Source organism: Schistocerca piceifrons, chromosome X (genome assembly GCF_021461385.2).
Source record: "Schistocerca piceifrons isolate TAMUIC-IGC-003096 chromosome X, iqSchPice1.1, whole genome shotgun sequence".
Taxonomy (NCBI): Eukaryota; Metazoa; Arthropoda; class Insecta; order Orthoptera; family Acrididae; genus Schistocerca; species Schistocerca piceifrons.
In genome coordinates, this window is record NC_060149.1 from 756,285,675 (window position 1) to 756,305,950 (window position 20,276).

General features: G+C 43.3%; 1 protein-coding gene, 1 long non-coding RNA gene and 1 pseudogene across 2 annotated transcripts in view; 2 read left to right on the plus strand and 1 right to left on the minus strand.

Annotated features, from left to right (window-relative positions):
• The window catches only part of LOC124721232 (retinol dehydrogenase 13-like), a 196,031-nt gene that overhangs the window by 2,313 nt on the left and 173,442 nt on the right, over positions 1-20,276 (plus strand). The gene's annotated exons all lie outside the window — the stretch shown is intronic.
• Positions 459-2,713, minus strand: LOC124721233. The gene is made up of 2 exons (XR_007006300.1): positions 2,476-2,713; positions 459-1,025 (listed from the first exon to the last, which is right to left on the minus strand). It is a non-coding gene; the product is annotated as an uncharacterized LOC124721233 (long non-coding RNA).
• On the plus strand, positions 16,291-16,388 carry LOC124723937 (annotated as a pseudogene).

Genomic DNA, 20,276 nt, shown 5'->3' on the forward strand with positions numbered 1-20,276 from the left:
GTACCATATATGCTTATTAAGAATTGATTTACTTTCCATGTTATGTAATGAAACCTAAGTGTTGAAGACTTATGTTATCACACGTGATCTGTTTCTCAGTCAACTCAAATGACAGCATTCGTGAATATGGGCTTAAAATACAGCCATTTCACCAACTGGCACAATGCAACATAAGCAAATGATGCATAAATACAAGAAATTTAACCTGATTCAACTGTGACCATAGTACTAATAGGAAGACTTCTTTAGCTTTACCAGATAAGTGATTTTGTGACAGTTAAATAATTAGAATGCTTAAATAATAATGCATTCATGTTTGTTACATTTCTAACTTAGTCTGACTGCATTTTACTTTATTTTATGAGACTGGGAATCTCAGTATAGGGCTTGTGGGACTAAAATTTTGTCACTTAATGTCTTTTGAGAAAAACTTCCGATTTCAAAATAAAAACACACACTTCAATTTTCACAACATTTTATTGTTTAGCTCTTCATAAATAACTTTTGTAATTATTTCAAACAATAGGAACTCCAGGTTGGTATTCCAACAATGTACAGAGAAGAGTGCTACTCACCATAAAGATTACACATTACATTGCAGACCGGCACAATTAAGACACACTTGCACATTAGCTTAAGAAGAATTAGGGGCACACGAACCGTTTTCCCTCAGAAAATGTTCTTTACAGCAAACTGAAAAGGCACGTCCTGTTTGACCAATATAATAGGCACTGCAATGTGTCACATGAAATCTTGTAGACACCAGAATTCTGCAGACTTTAAATTATGGATGACATTTTTTTCTCAAGTTGTTATTTGCAGAAAAGGCAATATTACATTTGTACTTAATCCGAAACAACCTTTGAATCTGGTATGACACTGGACCTGGCAGTAGCATATCACGTGGCACACACACAAACACTTCTTTCAATGTCCAGAGGCCCCCCACAATCTTCTTGGACTTCTGCAATATTAGTGGTGGAAGATGCTGCAGGAACACTTTCATACGACACACTGTTGTCTACCTGAAATGTATGAAACAGTTACTTCAATTAAGTGTCTAATCTATTACATGGAATAATTAGTCACATTGAGGATGTGTGCAAGGTTAACAAATAAAATATATTGAGCTTGCTTGCCCAGTGATTTCCATTTCTAGAATAGCCTGGGGTAATTTTCTGACAGTAATTTTGGGGTTATCAGCTGAAAGCCTCACTGCACCCACAGTAATATGAATTTGTTATTTTAAACAAATATTTCCAGTTAGAGAAATCTTTTCAGGCAGTTATGTTTTCTGAATCAAATTAATTCCCTGTTGTGTTTACCACAGTATTGGTTCAGAAAATGTTGCCAATAAATTAATGTTAAACATTTTGTTTAATCAAATTCTAATTTAATTTTCCATTGCGTGAGTGCAATAAGAGCTCAATTTTATGCAGATCATGCAAGAACTATAGCCTCTAATCAGTAGTGCGACAAAGACTGGAAATGTAAAATTTTCTACAGATGACAGTCATGCAGGGATTGAAGACCAAGTATTATGAAAAGTAACAGATTTATAACAAATGCTACATCTTTATTAAAAATTGCCACAGGCTATACATTTGCTCACCTGCAGCTGTGTGATTCAGTAAATTATAATAGTAGTAACAAAACAATGCACACTTGACTATGAATAAGTAACATATTTAAGTACTAGCTTTACTAAACTTTGAACTATGCTTTTAAAGTCTATCTGTGACAATAGGCTTGAACATGAAAACAAAAAATATACTGTTAACCAATCCAGACAGCAGCTTCCACACTTGAGTAAATATTTTGGAGAGTAAGCCATGAAGACGGTATACATCGTTGAAAGCAATTGATAATGACAGATGAAATATATTACAAATCACATCTGGCACAGTATCAAACCTGTTATTAACCGAAACTTTGCTTAAATGCACCAACTCCGGTTTTCGTGCTCTTACTTCCCATGTTATACGCTACATGTAGGTCTAACGCATATTTTAAAAAGTTTGGCATTACTAGGTAGACAATAACAGGCTTACTACATTTTAAAATAAAAAACTTGGGTTATTACAGTCTTTACGTGAACGACACTAGCTTACGTCTTTTACAAAAGCATAGGTTTCACTTCACCGCTTCTTAAGTAAATCTATCTTGGATTTGCTGCTATCATAGTATTGAGTGAAAGCAAGATCTTTCTCGTTTTACCTCACCATCAACAAATTCTTAACGCATTGTACAGAAAGTAATTTCTTTTATCAGTCAAATTTAAAACAAACATCGTTTCTACAGCTGCATTGCGTGCAGCGTTCGCAATGAAAGGCATTGCACACTTTTCAAAACTTCTAGATAGTCATGTCCGGAATGATTGTGTGATTTCATGATCAATCAATCTCCAACAACTTTCTGTAAAAATCTGATTTCTGATTTGAGCTGTTCACCTAAAAACATTTTTAGATGATTTACCTCATCAACCTCTAGCTACTTTCGAGGTGTTCTCTGTAATCACAATACGTTACACCTTCGCTTACTCCACGACCCCAGCTGAAAAGATATAAATGACGACAGTAGTACACTGTCACTATGTAAGCTGGTATTACACGACGATCCACCGCGAACGCTACTGGTTAGAGACTAGAGAGCGTGTATATAGGTTCTCTAACAGACATTAACCGCGCTGTAGAATAGAGAGCAGTACAGACTAGAGAGGACTAGAGAGGATGGAAGCTGAATTCAACCAACGCCACCTAGAACACCTTTGGTTCGTATGAGCAGTTGCCAGCGGGCTCGTGCGCATGCGCAGAGCTGAATTCGCGTATGAGCAGTGCCTTCCTCCCGCTTCTGAATACTTGAAGAGTGGCTGCTGTATGAGCAGTAGCGAGACAGGCGAAATACCCGCAGACTTCAAGAAGAATATAATAATTCCAATCCCAAAGAAAGCAGGTGTTGGCAGATGTGAAAATTAGCGAACTATCAGTTTAATAAGTCACAGCTGCAAAATACTAACGCGAATTCTTTACAGACGAATGGAAAAACTGGTAGAAGCCGACCTCGGGGAAGATCAGTTTCGATTCCGTAGAAATGTTGGAACACGTGAGGCAATACTGACCCTACGACTTATCTTACAAGAAAAATTAAGGAAAGGCAAACCTACGTTTCTAGCATTTGTAGACTTACAAGGGGAGGCCGCCAATTGTGAAATTCAGATTCGATTCATATTGCGCATAATAAAAGCTCATGGCCAGAGGTGTAATGTGGCAAAGCACCAAGATGCACTTCTCAGCCGTTGTTGAGAAAATCGACAGTTAAAAGAAACCGTTGCGGTGAAATACTCTCTACGATTAATAATTCTCTACAGCGTCGTGGCGCAGCGGTAAGCGCTCAGGTTCGTAATCCGAAAGTCGCCGGATCGGATCTCGCGCTATGCAACCTTTTTTTTTAGTATTTGTTATGCATATAATAAGTTGTTGAAAGTCGTTTGTCGTGGAAAAACTGGCGACATCATTATGTTTTTCGCAAACAAAGTTGTATTTCACAAATGTTATTAATTGTCTTCATAATGTTAACCACGTATAGTTAACGGAAGACGTAGAAACGATATTCCGAAACGAATACGTGTAGCGTAAGTCAAACGTTCGAATTAGAATAGAGACCCCATGAACACAAATTTGCTGTGGCAGTTATGAAATATAAACTCCGTTACTCGCTCGTTACACTTGAATGACAGATGTTGAATGGGCCGAAACGAGCCGCCGCATAACAGCGTAGTTGCCTGCTAACTTCGAAAGAAGGTAGATGCGGTCCCTAGCGCAACTTATAACGTTGTCGAAAATCAGTGCGGACGGGAGAGCTTTGGTACACCCTGTTTAAAAAAACGGAAAAATGGAGGCGGTACAATTGGAGAGCGATCCGCCTTCACCAACATGCATAAGCAATTCATTAATATATATATATATATATATATATATATATATATATATATATATATATATATATTTGAATTACAAAAAACTGATAATAAAAAAATTGCATGGCGCGAGATTCGATCCGGCGACCTTCCGATTACGAACCCGAGCGCTTACAAAAAAATTGCATGGCGCGAGATTCGATCCGGCGACCTTCCGATTACGAACCCGAGCGCTTACCGCTGCGCCACGACGCTGCAGAAAATTATTAATCGTCGAGACTATTTCACCGCAACGGTTTCTTTTAACTGTCGATTTTCTCGACAACGGCTGAGAAGTGCATCTTGGTGCTTTGCCACATTACACCTCTGGCCATGAGCTTTTATTATGCGCAGTATGAATCGAATCTGAATTTCACAATTGGCGGCCTCCCCTTGTTAGAGAAAACTTTTGACAATGTTGACTGGAATACTCTCTTTCAAATTCTAAAGGTGGCAGGGGTAAAATACAGGGAGCGAAAGGCTATTTACAATTTGTACAGAAACCAGATGGCAGTTATAAGAGTCGAGGGGCATGAAAGGGAAGCAGTGGTTGGGAAGGGAGTGATACAGGGTTGTAGCCTCTTCCCAATGCTATTCAGTCTGTATATTGAGCAAGCAGTAAAGGAAACAAAAGAAGAGTTCGGAGTAGGTATTAAAATCCATGGAGAAGAAATAAAAACTTTGCGTTCGCCGACGACATTTTAATTCTGCCAGAGACTGCAAAGGACTTTGAAGAGCAGTTGAACGGAATGGACAGTGTCTTGAAAGGAGGATATAAGATGAACATCATCAAAAGCAAAACGAGGATAATGGAATGTAGTCGACACTTAAAGTAATAAAGGAGTTTCGCTATTTGGGGAGCAAAATAACTGATGAAGTAGAGAGGATATAAAATGTAGACTGGCAATGGCAAGGAAAGCGTTTCTGAAGAAGAGAAAGTTGTTAACATCGAGTATAGATTTAAGGGGACTAGTGTAGCAGGGGATACAACCCGTCGGCCTTGGACAATGACGTCACAAGTCGCCAAACGAGAAGCGATTCTTCTTAGTGTTGTAGCTCCCTTCAGTAGCTGATAAGTGTTTTTTGGCTTTTTTTAAAAAAAAAGTCTCACGAGATAGAATAAACAGATCCACTTCATTAAGCAATCAGTAAAAAAAACGAAACTGAAACATAACAGCAAAAGCGAAAATGGTAAACTGCTCTCTGGCGACTTGTGACGTCATTGTCCCAAGCCGACGGGTTGTATCCTCTGCTACAATAGACCCGATTTAAGTGTCAGGAAGTCGTTTCTGAAAGTATTTGTATGGAGTGTAGCCATGTATGGAAGTGAAACATGGACGATAAATAGTTTAGCCAAGAAGGGGATAGAAGCTTTCGAAATGTGGTGCTACAGAAGTATACTCAAGATTGGATGGGTAGATCACATAACTAATGATGAGGTATTCAATAGAATTGGGGAGAAGAGGAGTTTGTGGCACAACTTAACTAGAAGAAGGGATCGGTTGGTAGGACATGTTCTGAGGCATCAAGGGATCACCAATTTAGTACTGGAGGGCAGCGTGGAGGGTAAAAATCGTAGAGGGAGACCAAGAGATGAATACACTAAGCAGATTCAAAAGGTAGGTACTGGGAGATGAAGGAGCTTGCGCAGGATAGAGTTGCATGGAGAACTGCATCAAACCAGTCTCAGGACTTATGACCACAACAACAGTAACAGCAAGTAGCCAGATGCTATCCGGAAAAGTTTTTCCAGCGCGCCCAAGCTGCCAGATTCGCGCATGCGCAGAGCAAGCTGAGTTATAGTGGGGAGATCCTTCCCCACGTGACCCGTGTATGTATTTTGTGTCTTCGTAATATTTTTGGTCTCTCTGTCTACAGCTCCCACGTCAAATGAAATCAAAACATCTCTGTGGCCAGGAGCCATCAAGTGAATTAATATACCTTGCCATAAACATGGAAGACCAAAATAAGTTAGCAGTTTCAAATTTTCTGATTTTATATTTGTTGTGCTGCCAACACCGTGTTACTAGTGGAGGCCGAAATGCACGCGTTTTAGCTCACGCAGGCTGGCGTGAGGAGGGAAGAACTATACTGACATGAGGTCTGGAACATGACAACGAAATTAGAATTCAGAAAGCGGACGTAATTAGTTTGATACTTAACTTTAATCCATTAATGACGAACGTCGCTCTTGGCGGTACATGATTCACAATACTGTCTGTTCAGCATACATTCGTAGTAACTGAATATGGCGCCTTGCTAGGTCGTAGCAGATGTAGCTGAAGGCTATGCTAAACTATCGTCTTTGCAAATGAGAGCGTATGTAGTCAGTGAACCATCGCTAGCAAAGTCGGCTGTACAACTAAGGCGAGTGCTAGGGAGTCTCTCTAGATTAGACCTGCCGTGTGGCGGCGCTCGGTCTGCAATCACTGATAGCGGCGACACGCGGGTCCGACGTATACTAAAGCCGCCGGCACACGGACCGTGCATCCGAACGTTGAGCGTTGAGCGTGCCGAGTTTCTGACGTCATAGCGTGGAACAGCACGTTCGGGAGTCTTTCCGAACGTGCAGAGCAATATCTGGCATGTCAGATATTCTGAGCGTGCGTCTGAGCGTTGACCAATGAGATGGCACAACGCCACCTACGTCACACGCACGCCGTCTCCCTTCCATACAGAGTTGTGAAGTGCCATATTGGCATTCATTTCAACCCTATGTGTATATATGCCGTTTCTGAGTACCAGCAACTTGAGAATCACTGGAAAACCCGTTGTTAGTTGTGCGATTCCTTCCAATAAAATAATGAGAAACATCATATTCGTGGCAAAAGAATTATTATAACTTGCGTATTATGAGAGTAGGCTATATGAGACGCGACACACTGAAAATCCATCCAAAACACATTGTTCTTCGTACAATTTGTTATAATTAAATTTCAGTTAGTACCATAATTATCAACGATTAACGTTTATAGGAAGGTGTAATACAATACGATAAATTACAGCGAACGTTTTGTTGATTTAGCGTAATAAGTAGCGTCTCTGTCGCTTATTGAGTTTTTGTTGGGGCGTTGGTTCGCGTCCTAACACCTCAAAATTTTTTCCTAACATTCACGTTTTTATTAGGTTCTGATACTTTATTATTAGTTTAATATAAGTATATGCTATAATATTTGATGTTATGTAAATATAAATTCACCTTTTCTTGAGGGGTGACTGTTCGATTGGCTTAATCTACAGGACAGCTTCCGCTACTAGTATAAAGATATTTTGCTCCTTTTTCTTTTACGCTTCGTAATTCGCATCTTACAGACATTCTGCCACTGGTTAGGAACCGTGATCAAGTAAGACTGACCTTGGGGTTTTACTAAAATGTGGAAATTATGAAATAATGTTTATCTTATGCAGAAAAGTATTCCAGATTTGTACCGCACTGTTTGTAATGGAACTTTTCTGTGTCCTTGTTGATTGGACATGGTACTTACCTTTCCGTGGACGATGGAGGAAATGTGCGTTTTAATAGAGCTAACGTGGGAATTTTACGCGCGCCCATTGAGTAAACAGTGTGATATTCGAACTAGAAACATCCCTCAACTGCCGCTGGAGTGCGTTACAATCGCGTATACCACGGTGGGGCCCACGTACCGTATGCACAAGTCGCATCGTTCCTGAGCGTTCAGCAGCACGTTGAACTAGGCACGCTCAACGTTAACGTTCGACAGCACGGTCCGTGTGCGACGGCTTTAACGGACCGCGGCCGATTTAAAGGCTACCACCTAGCAAGTGTGGTGTCTGGCGGTGACACCACAATATTATTTCCACGCTTTAGCAATCAACCATTAATGTCTTAATGTGTGACGCTGCAGGAAGTAGAATGTAGGGTTAGTTAAAATCTTAGAAGTTAAAAAAAAAAAAAAACCAATAGGTGTATATAGCTGCCCATTGTAATTAGAGTATAGCTGTAGCTTACGATTTAATATATTGTAATTAGATGCTAATTGTAACTAATATTAGCAAGTAAGACCCACTAATCAAATAAGGTGGTGGGTTATGATGTATAAATATTATTATTGATAGTAAATAAAGATCTTTTTTAATGTCTTAATGAAGCTGTTTCTGTATGTTTTGTAGAGAAATTTGCTTCTATGAATTTTTTTCCGCTGAGGCAGTTAGTTTATTTGAAACGAAGCGTTTCATTCCGCAGTATTGGCTACTTTCAACTTCGTTCAATTTCAAGTGCAAATTTTCATTTTCTGGGACGAATGACATTATACCATAGTAAAGAACCAAACATGAGAATGCAGTACTGGACCTCCGAGAAAATTGCTATCACGAAAACCACATGAAAAGCTGAATATCAGGTACTTCAGAGTGCATCTGGACATAGAAATGTGCAATTAGAGCGGAATGAAGCCTTTTAGTATGGTTTATGATATTCCGATGCTGCTGGAGTAGTCTCTGATGTCCTGCTTCTTTTATGACACTGTAAGATCTCTTAATGCAATATACATACGAACATACATAAACATTGACTTGAAGCTGACTAAGTAGGCAAATTTGGTCAGTAGTTTTGAACTAAATATTTTGTTTCAAATATAATGACAGCTGTTGCAGAATTTTACAAATTTGCCTTCTGTGAAAGTGTTTTTCGATCACAAGGCACTTGTCTAGCGCTTCCTCTAGGCCTGAAGTTATTTCTTAATTTGTGTTTACGTCTTAAATTTATAGAATGCTATTCTATGGTAAATTGTAGACGGGCGGCATAAGGTGTTTCATCGTTTTAACTCCGCACATGGCTTCACATTTAATCCCAGTTGTCAGTTGTACAGTTTCTTTGCCTCACAGACAACTTTGTTAATTTTTGCACATTTTGAAATAGTCATGAAATTTATTGTCCTTTATTCAAGTGTAAGCTATACAAGAAACTCTTTTTTTTCATATTCCATCCTACTAGCTTTTTGCAGTGCTGTGTAGATGTAAACCTGTTGGAAATGCTACCTAACAATATTGCAGAGTACGAATTAAAAAAAAAAAAAGTGTCAAATCCACCTCGAGCTGTGGAATCTAATTTTAAAATGATATTTTGCCGAGAACTGCTTCCTTATTTGCATCCTTTATCCGGGTGGGATATGATAAAACAATTGCTCTAAGTATAACTCTATATGTCCTCTCAACAACATGCTGCAGGGCTGCACATGGTCACGTGATGCCTCACCACGCACAAAATTCCACCAGAAACGCGACGAAAAGCGTATGAGCAGAGCAAGCACCAAGCACGGACTGCCTCGTCATCGTAGCTGCGCATGCGCAGTACAGCCTGTTGTCTGGCGCTGTCTGGTAACTGCTCAAACGAACCCAACACAGGGTACAGTGAAGACAGGGCGTTTGAGGTCAGTCTGCAATTTCCGAGCGATGGGGTGTAAATACAGAAAGATAAATTCCCAGTGAAGTTGGATCAGCGCCAAACTCTCTTCACAGGGCATCTACGAGAGGCTGGTATTGTGGGACTCGATAGGATGCTTGCAGCAGGAGACTCATGGAATTCATGGGTCTGATTAACACTATTTATTTACGATCAGACTAACTACTACTCTGAAGGCTAATTCTAAACATCAGAAAAAGCAAAGGCGGCATTTTTTGCACAACAGAAGTCAGTGTCCGAAGCTACGGGGATGGCTGCTAACAGAAGTAGCGAACACTAGAAGCACGTTAAGCGCAAATTTGAGAGCAGCACTCCAAGTGAGGAAAAACAGACATGTCGGAGGCTGGCAACGAGTTGGCGCCCCAGCCATCTGACTGACAACTCTCTCTGAATACAAAAACATGGATTTTTAAGAATCGTGGTGGCGCAACATTTCTCCCTTCCTATAGTCGACCCATCAATCCACAAGCACTTAATAAGCTTCGACCAATCTGGCGAGTCGCTCTGCACCTCCAGGGTGCCTTTGGTTATTTAGATTCCCACTCTACTCCCACTCAGTAAGTAGGGATGTTTCTGGATTTTACGTTACCAGACCTCAAGCTTCGTATCAACAGCGTTCAGCTGAAAGCCAAACGTCATTGCCAGTCCTATTATGACCAGCAACAACAGGTTTTACGTCACTTGGCCCCACCCTCTGTCCTTTTGTGGGTGAGGGCTGCTGTAGTAGCACTCTAACCTGTGTAAACCCACTGACGTCGCAGTTCTCGGGAGCAAGTATCAAGCTTGCGCCTCTGCTAAGATGTGCCTCTTTATGGCCATCTTCCACTGTGACGCCTTACAACAGTGTCTAAGCAGTGGATGGAGTTATCAGTTAATTCTCTGAAGCGAAACTTCTCCCCTGGGACAGCTGCCCAGAGCGTCTGCAATTTGCTCGGCTCTAGTGTTACTATTTAGCTCCGGTAACCTAAACGCTACCACTTCTGTCTGCTATCTGCATTGTGTCTTTGATTTACTATCTTGGAATGGCCTTGATGGCTCCCAACAGCCTTAAGCGTAGCAACGTACAAATCGTTAAGTCATCAATGACTTCCATAACGTCATCACGACATCACGTATGAATGTGTGCAGGTTCCAAGGAAACGAACGTTTACAGACTATATTCGTGCTCATCATAAGGGCCCAGAACCTGCCGAGACGGTATAGGGCCCCACAGGGTACACGAGATGATCAGCTCTGGTTAGCATACGAGATGCTATCCAAATTTTCGGGATTGGTGCTGCCATCTGTTGAAAACCTTATCTTCGGACTAATGGTCACCATCTCCCTCGAAGTAGTTCCCGTCCACACGTGCACACTGGTCCCAGCGCTTCTGCCATTGGTCAGACGTTTTCTGGAAGTCCTGTTCTTTGAGGGTGTTTATCACCGCCAGCGATGCTTCTTGAATCCCATCTAGAGTGTCAAACCGACGGCCTTTCAACTTGAGTTTCAGATTTGAAAATAGCGCGAAGTCTCAAGGTGCCAAATCTGACGAGTACGGTGGATGGGGTACAACCTCCATGCTGCTTTTTCCAAAAAGGTCCTGGTGAGCAAGGATGTGTGACAGGGGGCCGTTGTCGTGATGCAGCAGCCAGTTCCCTTGACGCTAAAGTTCGGGCCGTCGTCGCCACACCTTTTCACGGAGCCGTCGCAAAACGTCACAGTAGTGCGCGGAATTCACTGTTTGGTTGGGTGGGACGAATTCTTTGTGCACAATTCCCTCAGTATCAAAGAAAACGGTGTTCATGCTGTTCACTTTGCTCAACATGTGTCTCGCTTTTTTGGGTCTTAGAGGTCCCGGGCTCTTTCACTGGGATGCTTGTTGCTTTGTCTCTGGGTCATAACCGTAAATCCAGCTCTCGTCGCCCGTGACAATAAGGTTGGATCATCAGACGCGGTCTGACGAAGGTCCGGGCACACTTCAACACGCTGTGCCTTCTGATCGGCAGTCAAGATCCTTGGCATAAATTTTGCGGCGACACGATGCGTGCCCAATTCATCAGTCAACATTCGTTGACATGTCCCATTACCAATACCCACTTCATCTGCAAGGTCTTCAATGGTTCGACGTCGATCCACACGAACCAATCGTTGAAGTTTGGCAACAATGTCTGGCGTTGTGCGGCTAACGGGCCTTCCAGTGTGAGCATCACCTTCGACGTCTGTACATTCGACGTCTGTACAGCCGGCCCTGAACCGAACATGCCACTCAAACACATGCGTACGGCTCATGCTCTGTCCCCCAAATACTTGTTGAATTATTGCAAGGGTCTCCGTAGCACTTTTCTCGAGATTCGCATACAATTTGATACACACGCGCTGTTCTGTTCGCGGATCGTAAAATCGCCACACACCAAACACAGAGTATTACGGAAATTACTGTGGACACGCAACACGTCCTCCCAGCTGAATGCCAATCCGCACACTGACTCATCAGATATGTAGCTCTCGCCAACTGGTGGTGCAAAGATCTACTACTCCTACTTTCCAGATGGGAACACTGGTCCCGAAAATTTTGGATTCCACCTCGTAGACGATAATTTGGTCAGAAACCATTACATCTCTGACCTGTTAAGATCAGTTTTTTGTGGTACGTTCAGTATTGTCACGAGTGTGTTACAAGTGATTTTTGTTGAGTACAACAGCACCTGAAGTAATCCATGTTTCAGAAATAAACCGCTTTCAGCTGTACATGAACTTTTATTTTTATTACAGGAGCACGACCCGTTTCATGATATCAAATCACACAATCAGATGTACATCTACAACACAGGAAACATACAATAGGCATTGTGATAAGAAACCGGCTACTTATCCTAATAATATGAAATACTCACGCGACAGTGAAACATTAAGGCTATGACACGGGAAGGAAGGATACTCAACTTTCTCAAGATAAAATGATGTTAACCGCAACAAGCAGGGTGTCATAGAACAAATTGGCCAGTTGTAAAACACGCATGTTAAAAGCGAGTTTACTTATAATGAAAAGCGCAAAATAAGAAATCAAAAAAATGTTTAAATTCCCAGCTAGTAACGTTGCTGAAGTGTTTTATAGTTTATATGGTTGTGCCATGTAAAGGGGGCGTCAATCATTCTCATAATATTTGGAGACGCGGAAAATTTTTGTAACTTTCCCCGCTTTGTGTGTGATTGCGGTAGTGCTCTGCGTGACACACACATCTGCACGTTGAATAACAGTGTGGCCCTGCACGCCAAGGAGGGTTGCTGTCCGCCGCTTCCTGGTGTGAAGTGAGTATTTTTAACCATGGATTTTCAACGTTGCTACCTGGGACAGTTTTACCTTTTTTGTTTTCTTATTTTGAACTTTTCGTTGTAGGTAAACGCGCTTTCAACATGTCAGTTTTTCAACTGGTCAATTTGATCAGTGATGTTCTGCTTGTTGCGGGTTACAGTATTTTAGTTTGAAAAGGCTGTCACCCTCCTTCCCGTACCATGGGCTTGATGTTTTACCGAAGTCTGAGTATTTCATAGTGGTTGTCATAGAGCACAGATTATTAAGAATAGATATTGTGTTTTTTTAATATAATATCGATCGCATACTTATGTATGTTGAAAAGGGAACTTCAGTGTGATAAATGAATGTGTTTATAGTATTGTGCTATCCTCTGTAGTGACTAACTGATCGCTCGAAATACTCAAGAGATCGAAAGCTGCCTAATTTGGTCTGAGAATCTACAGAATTGACTAACGATAGCCACTAGAAGGGGGTAATTATGGCGAAAGATGGATGAGCTTGCTTGCTCTACTAAAATCCGAACATGTAACCGTAGTTGTTATAAACACACAAACAAGTAATTAAGCTGATCTATGGGAAATGAGAAACAGTCTAAACCATACTGAAGGAAAAAAAAAATCAAACACCAAGAAGGACTTGTGCGACATAAACGGAAGTTCTACATCTGAAAGATGATGTCTGTTCAAATTTCGCGCCAGTCCAAAAAGAATGGCATTAGTAGCGCCATAATGAGGATGCAAATCAGGTTTGCCTTAATTACATCTACATCTACATCCATACTCCGCAAGCCACCTGACGGTGTGTGGCGGAGGATACCATGAGTACCTCTATCGGTTCTCCCTTCTATTCCAAAAATGGTTCAAATGGCTCTGAGCACTATGGGACTTAACTTCTGAGGTCATCAGTCCCCTAGAACTTAGAACTACTTAAACCTAACTAACCTAAGGACATCACACACACCCATGCCCGAGGCAGGATTCGAACCTGCTACCGTAGCGGTCGCCCGGTTCCACACTGTAGCGCCCAGAACCGTTCGGCCACTCCGGCCGGCTCCCTTCTATTCCAGTCTCGTATTGTTCGTGGTAAGAAAGATTGTCGGTATGCCTCTTTGTGCGCTCTAATCTCTCTGATTTTATCCTCATGGTCTCTTCGCGAGATATACGTAAGGGGGAGCGATATACTGCTTGACTCCTCGGTGAAGGTATGTTCTCGAAACTTCAACAAAAGCCCGTACCGAGCTACTGAGCGTCTCTCCTGCAGAGTCTTCCACTGGAGTTTATCTATCATCTCCGTAACGCTTTCGTGATTACTAAATGATCCTGTAACGAAGCGCGCTGCTCTCCGTTGAATCTTCTCTACCTCCTCTATCAACCGTATCTGGTACGGATCCCACACCGGTGAGCAGTATTCAAACAGTGGGCGAACAAGTGTACTGTAACCTACTTCCTTTGTTTTCGGACTGCATTTCCTTAGGATTCTTCCAATGAATCTCAGTCTGGTATCTGCTTTACCGACGATTAATTTTATATGGTCATTCCATTTTAAATCACCCCTAATGCCTACTCCCAGATAATTTATGGAATTAACTGCTTCCAGTTGCTGACCTGCTATATTGTAGCTAAATGATAAAGGGTCTTTCTTCCTATGTATTCGCAGCACATTACACTTATTCACAATGAGTTTCAATTGCCATTCCCTGCACCATGCGTCAATTCGTTGCAGATCCTCCTGCATTTTGGTACAATTTTCCATTGTTACAACCTCTCGATATACCACAGCATCATCCACAAAAAGCCTCAGTGAACTTCCGATGTTATCCACAAGGTCATTTACATATATTGTGAATAGCAACGGTCCTACGACACTCCCCTGCGGCACACCTGAAATCACTCTTACTTCGGAAGACTTCTCTTCATTGAGAATGACATGCTGCGTTCTGTTATCTAGGAACTCTCCAATCCAATCACACAACTGGTCTGATAGTCTGTATGCTCTTACTTTGTTCATTAAACGACTGTGGGGAACTGTATCAAACGCCTTGCGGAACTCAAGAAACACAGAATCTACTTGGGAACCCGTGTCTATGGCCCTCTGAGTCTCGTGGACGAATAGCGCGAGCTGGGTTTCACACGATAGATTTCTAGTCTCCAGAAAAGTCATTATACTCTAACATAATACGTGTTCCAAAATTCTACAACTGATTGAAGTTAGAGATATAGGTCTATAGTTCTGCACATCTGTTCGACGTCCCTTCTTGAAAACGGGGATTACCTGTGTCCTTTTCCAATCTTTTGGAACGCTACGCTCTTCTAGAGACCTACGGCACACCGCTGCAAGAAGGGGGGGCAAGTTCCTTCGCGTACTCTGTGTAAAATCGAACTGGTATCCCATCAATACACGCTATAACGGTCGTGATCGTTAGTTACCTTTCAGATTGGACGTGATGAGTTGATGTCAGTCGTGAATGTCTTAAAGGCGACAAAGACGCCATTATCAGCACCTCACTGAGTTTGAACGACGTCGTGTAACAGTGCTACGAGACTCTGGATGTTCCTTCAGCGATGTTGCAGAACGACTTGGCAGCAATGTAGCCAGTGTACATGATTCCTGGCAGCGGTGGTCACGAGAATGGACAGTCGCAAGAAGACCGCTTTCCGGACGGCCACGTGGCTCTACCGAGAGGGAAGACCATCGTAAGTGACACAATGAACTGTCACAAGTCATTTACTTCAAGGGCAGCTCCGAGTCAGACGCCCTGTAGCGAACATTCCACGGACCCGAAATCTCCGCCATCTGCGTCTTCAAGTGGTGTCAAGCGAGAGCTCATTGGAGGGCAGGGTGGAGGTCTGTTGTATTGTCTGATGTAAGCTGATTCGGCCTCGGTACCAGTGATGGCCGTGTGTTGGTTAGAAAGAGGCCAGTTGAGGGCATGCATACAACCTGTCCGCGTGCTAGGCACACTGGACCTACACCTAGAGTTATGGTGTGGGGTGCGATTTCGTATGGCACCAGGAATACTTTCGTGGTTATCCCACGCACCCCGACTGCAAAATTATACTTTAATCTAGTTATTCGACCTGTCGTGGAGCCATTAATGAACAGCGATCCAAGGGGTGTTTTCCAACAGGATAACGCTCGACCACATAGCCCTATTGGAACAAACATGCTCCACAGAGCAACATGTAACCTTGGCCTGCTCGATTACCATATCTGTTCCAATCGAGGACATCATCGGACGACAACTCCAGCGTCATCCACTACCAGCATTAACCGTCCCTGTATTGATCGACCAAGTGCGACAGGCGTGGAATTTCATCACACAGATTGCCATCCGGCACCTATACAACACAATGTATGCACATTTGCATGCTTGCGTTCAACATTCTGGCGGTTCCATCGGTTATTAATGTACCACCATTTCACATTTGCAAAGGCTTATCTAGTGTGATCTTACAGTGTTAATCGCTTAAATATGTTACTTAGACAAATGTATTGCCGTAATTTCATTACCTAGTATTAATTATTTTTGGCGTTGCCTCTTTTTTTTTGTCAGTGTATATTTGCTGCAGCCATTCACGGAAAGAAAAGTAACTAGGCTGCGCGAATATAATTTCTTCGGTGGTAAATACGTATACCAAAACTGGAATGGTACAGGGAAGATCAGCATGGCATTGCGCGTAGGTGACATGCAAAATCGTGAGGCATTCCACATTTTGCAGGTGACGTAGGCTTTCTGGTCACTGAGTATCACGGAGTAGGGAAAGCTTTACAGATAGTTAGTACATACACTACTGGCCATTAAAATTGCTACAACAAGAAGAAATGCAGGTGATAAACGGGTATTCATTGGACAAATATATTATACTAGAACTGACATGTGATTACATTTTCAGGCAATTTGGGTGCATAGATCCTGAGAAATCAGTACCCAGAACAACCACCTCTGGCCGTAATAACGGCCTTGATACACCTGGGTATTGAGTCAAACAGAGCTTGGATGCTGTGTACAGGTACAGCTGCGCATGCAGCTTCAACAAGATACCACAGTTCATCAAGAGTAGTGACCGGTGTATTGTGACGAGCCAGTTGCTCGGCTACCACTGACCAGACGTTTTCAATTGGTGAGAGATCTGGAGACTGTGCTGGCCAGGGCAGCAGTCGAACATTTCCTGTATCTAGAAAGGCCCGTACAGGACCTGCAACATGCGGTCGTGCATGATCCTGCTGAAATGTAGGGTTTCACAGGGATCGAATGAAGGGTAGAGCCACGGGTCGTAACACATCTGAAATGTAACGTCACTGTTCAAAGTGCCGTCAATGCGAACAAGAGGTGACCGAGACGTGTAACCAATGGCACCCCATACCATCACGCCGGGTGATACGCCAGTATGGCTATGACGAATACACGCTTCCAATGTGCGTTCACCGCGATGTCGCCAAACACGGATGCGACCATCATGATGCTGTAAACAGAACCTGGATTCATCCGAAAAAATGACGTTTTGCCATTCGTACACCCAGGTTCGTCGTTGAGTACACCATCGCAGGCGCTCCTGTCTGTGATACAGCGTCAAGGGTAACCGCAGCCATGGTCTCCGAGCTGATAGTCCATGCTGCCGCAAACGTAGTCGAACTGTTCGTGCAGATGTTTGTTGTCTTGCAAACGTCCCTATCTGTTGACTCAGGGATCGAGACGTGGCTGCACGATCCGTTACAGCCAAGCGGATAAGATGCCTGTCATTTCGATTGCTAGTGATATGAGGCCGTTGGGATCCAGAACGGCGTTCCGTATTACCCTCCTGAACCCACCGATTCCATATTCTGCTAACGGTGATTGGATCTCGACCAACGCGAGCAGCAATGTCGCAATACGATAAACCGTAATCGCGATAGGCTACAATCCGACCTTTATCAAAGTCGGAAACGTGATGGTACGCATTTCTCCTCCTTACACGAGGCATCACATCAACGTTTCACCAGGCAACGCCATTCAACTGCTGTTTGTGTATGAGAAATCGGTTGGAAACTTTCCTCATGTCAGCACGTTATAGGTGTCGCCACCGGCGCCAACCTTGTGTGAATGCTCTGAAAAGCTAATCATTTGCATATCACAGCATTTTCTTCCTGTCGGTTAAATTTCGCGTCTGTAGCAATTTTTATGACCAGTAGTGTATGAACTTTTTCAGGAATGAAGCTGAACAGCAGGAAGTCTATATTTGTAAATATAAGAGGAAGCATTTCTATTCAATATCACGGCCAGCTAAGAACACACTAAAGTGAAATGCTTATGCACTGAATATAGAAGCAACAGGAAATACCCAGTAGCTGTTAATTACAATATTACTGCGAATATGGGTGCGTGCATACAGGAACACTATATTAGGAAGCTTGACGAAATACAAAAAGTAACAGTCGTCATTGTATATACAAGGTCAAATGAAATGTGTTGCACTAGTGCTGCCGACGTCACAAGAGACGAAGAAGCGAATCGTGAAGCTTTAGACCGTTTTGTTACTCGAGAATGCATTTTTAAAGTTATGTTTGATATGCTAACGTTCAGCACAGGAGATGGAGGATCAAATCTAACGATGTAAAAAACAAGTCACGGGCGTTACATGTTTGTAACACAAACAGTGGAGGACGTCAACCAGCAGTTTAACAGCTCAGTTATTACACGAAAGAGCGCTAACCAGTCTGCAGCCTCCCATTAATGTGCAACATATTCCCAACGAACTGCTTAATCTACAAACATTTTTAATTGACAAAATAGGCTTATTTTCTATCTTTAGATCACTATTTTTATTTCAAAACTAGCAGACCGGGCAATGTTTCGCAGTTGCCAAATATGCATGGGAGTTGGAGATACACTCCTGGAAATGGAAAAAAGAACACATTGACACCGGTGTGTCAGACCCACCATACTTGCTCTGGACACTGCGAGAGGGCTGTACAAGCAATGATCACACGCACGGCACAGCGGACACACCAGGAACCGCGGTGTTGGCCGTCGAATGGCGCTAGCTGCGCAGCATTTGTGCACCGCCGCCGTCAGTGTCAGCCAGTTTGCCGTGGCATACGGAGCTCCATCGCAGTCTTTAACACTGGTAGCATGCCGCGACAGCGTGGACGTGAACCGTATGTGCAGTTGACGGACTTTGAGCGAGGGCGTATAGTGGGCATGCGGGAGGCCGGGTGGACGTACCGCCGAATTGCTCAACACGTGGGGCGTGAGGTCTCCACAGTACATCGATGTTGTCGCCAGTGGTCGGCGGAAGGTGCACGTGCCCGTCGACCTGGGACCGGACCGCAGCGACGCACGGATGCACGTCAAGACCGTAGGATCCTACGCAGTGCCGTAGGGGACCGTACCGCCACTTCCCAGCAAATTAGGGACACTGTTGCTCCTGGGGTATCGGCGAGGACCATTCGCAACCGTCTCCATGAAGCTGGGCTACGGTCCCGCACACCGTTAGGCCGTCTTCCGCTCACGCCCCAACATCGTGCAGCCCGCCTCCAGTGGCGTCGTGACAGGCGTGAATGGAGGGACGAATGGAGACGTGTCGTCTTCAGCGATGAGAGTCGCTTCTGCCTTGGTGCCAATGATGATCGTATGCGTGTTTGGCGCCGTGCAGGTGAGCGCCACAATCAGGACTGCATACGACCGAGGCACACAGGGCCAACACCCGGCATCATGGTGTGGGGAGCGATCTCCTACACTGGCCGTACACCACTGGTGATCGTCGAGGGGACACTGAATAGTGCACGGTACATCCAAACCGTCATCGAACCCATCGTTCTACCATTCCTAGACCGGCAAGGGAACTTGCTGTTCCAACACGACAATGCACGTCCGCATGTATCCCGTGCCACCCAACGTGCTCTAGAAGGTGTAAGTCAACTACCCTGGCCAGCAAGATCTCCGGATCTGTCCCCCATTGAGCATGTTTGGGACTGGATGAAGCGTCGTCTCACGCGGTCTGCACGTCCAGCACGAACGCTGGTCCAACTGAGGCGCCAGGTGGAAATGGCATGGTAAGCCGTTCCACAGGACTACATCCAGCATCTCTACGATCGTCTCCATGGGAGAATAGCAGCCTGCGTTGCTGCGAAAGGTGGATATACACTGTACTAGTGCCGACATTGTGCATGCTCTGTTGCCTGTGTCTATGTGCCTGTGGTTCTGTCAGTGTGATCATGTGATGTATCTGACCCCAGGAATGTGTCAATAAAGTTTCCCCTTCCTGGGACAATGAATTCACGGTGTTCTTATTTCAATTTCCAGGAGTGTATATATATATATATAGCCTATGTCCGTCTAAATGTTCATTAAAGTGTCATATAAAAATTTGAAGTAAAGAGTTGAAGAGCTTTTTGAGATTTTTGGTAACAACGGTTCCTCTTTATATAGCATATTTATGTTTAAATGATATACAGGGTGTCCCATTTATCTTGACCACCCTAAATATCTGTTTGTCAAGACGCAAATTACAAAATGTTTCTAGCAAATGTTCTCTAGACGTCAGGGGGACATCAATCAGCACTATTGCCTTCGTTGTAGCTTTGTTTTTTACAAAGATATGAACAGGGGTATGACTTTTTTTTAA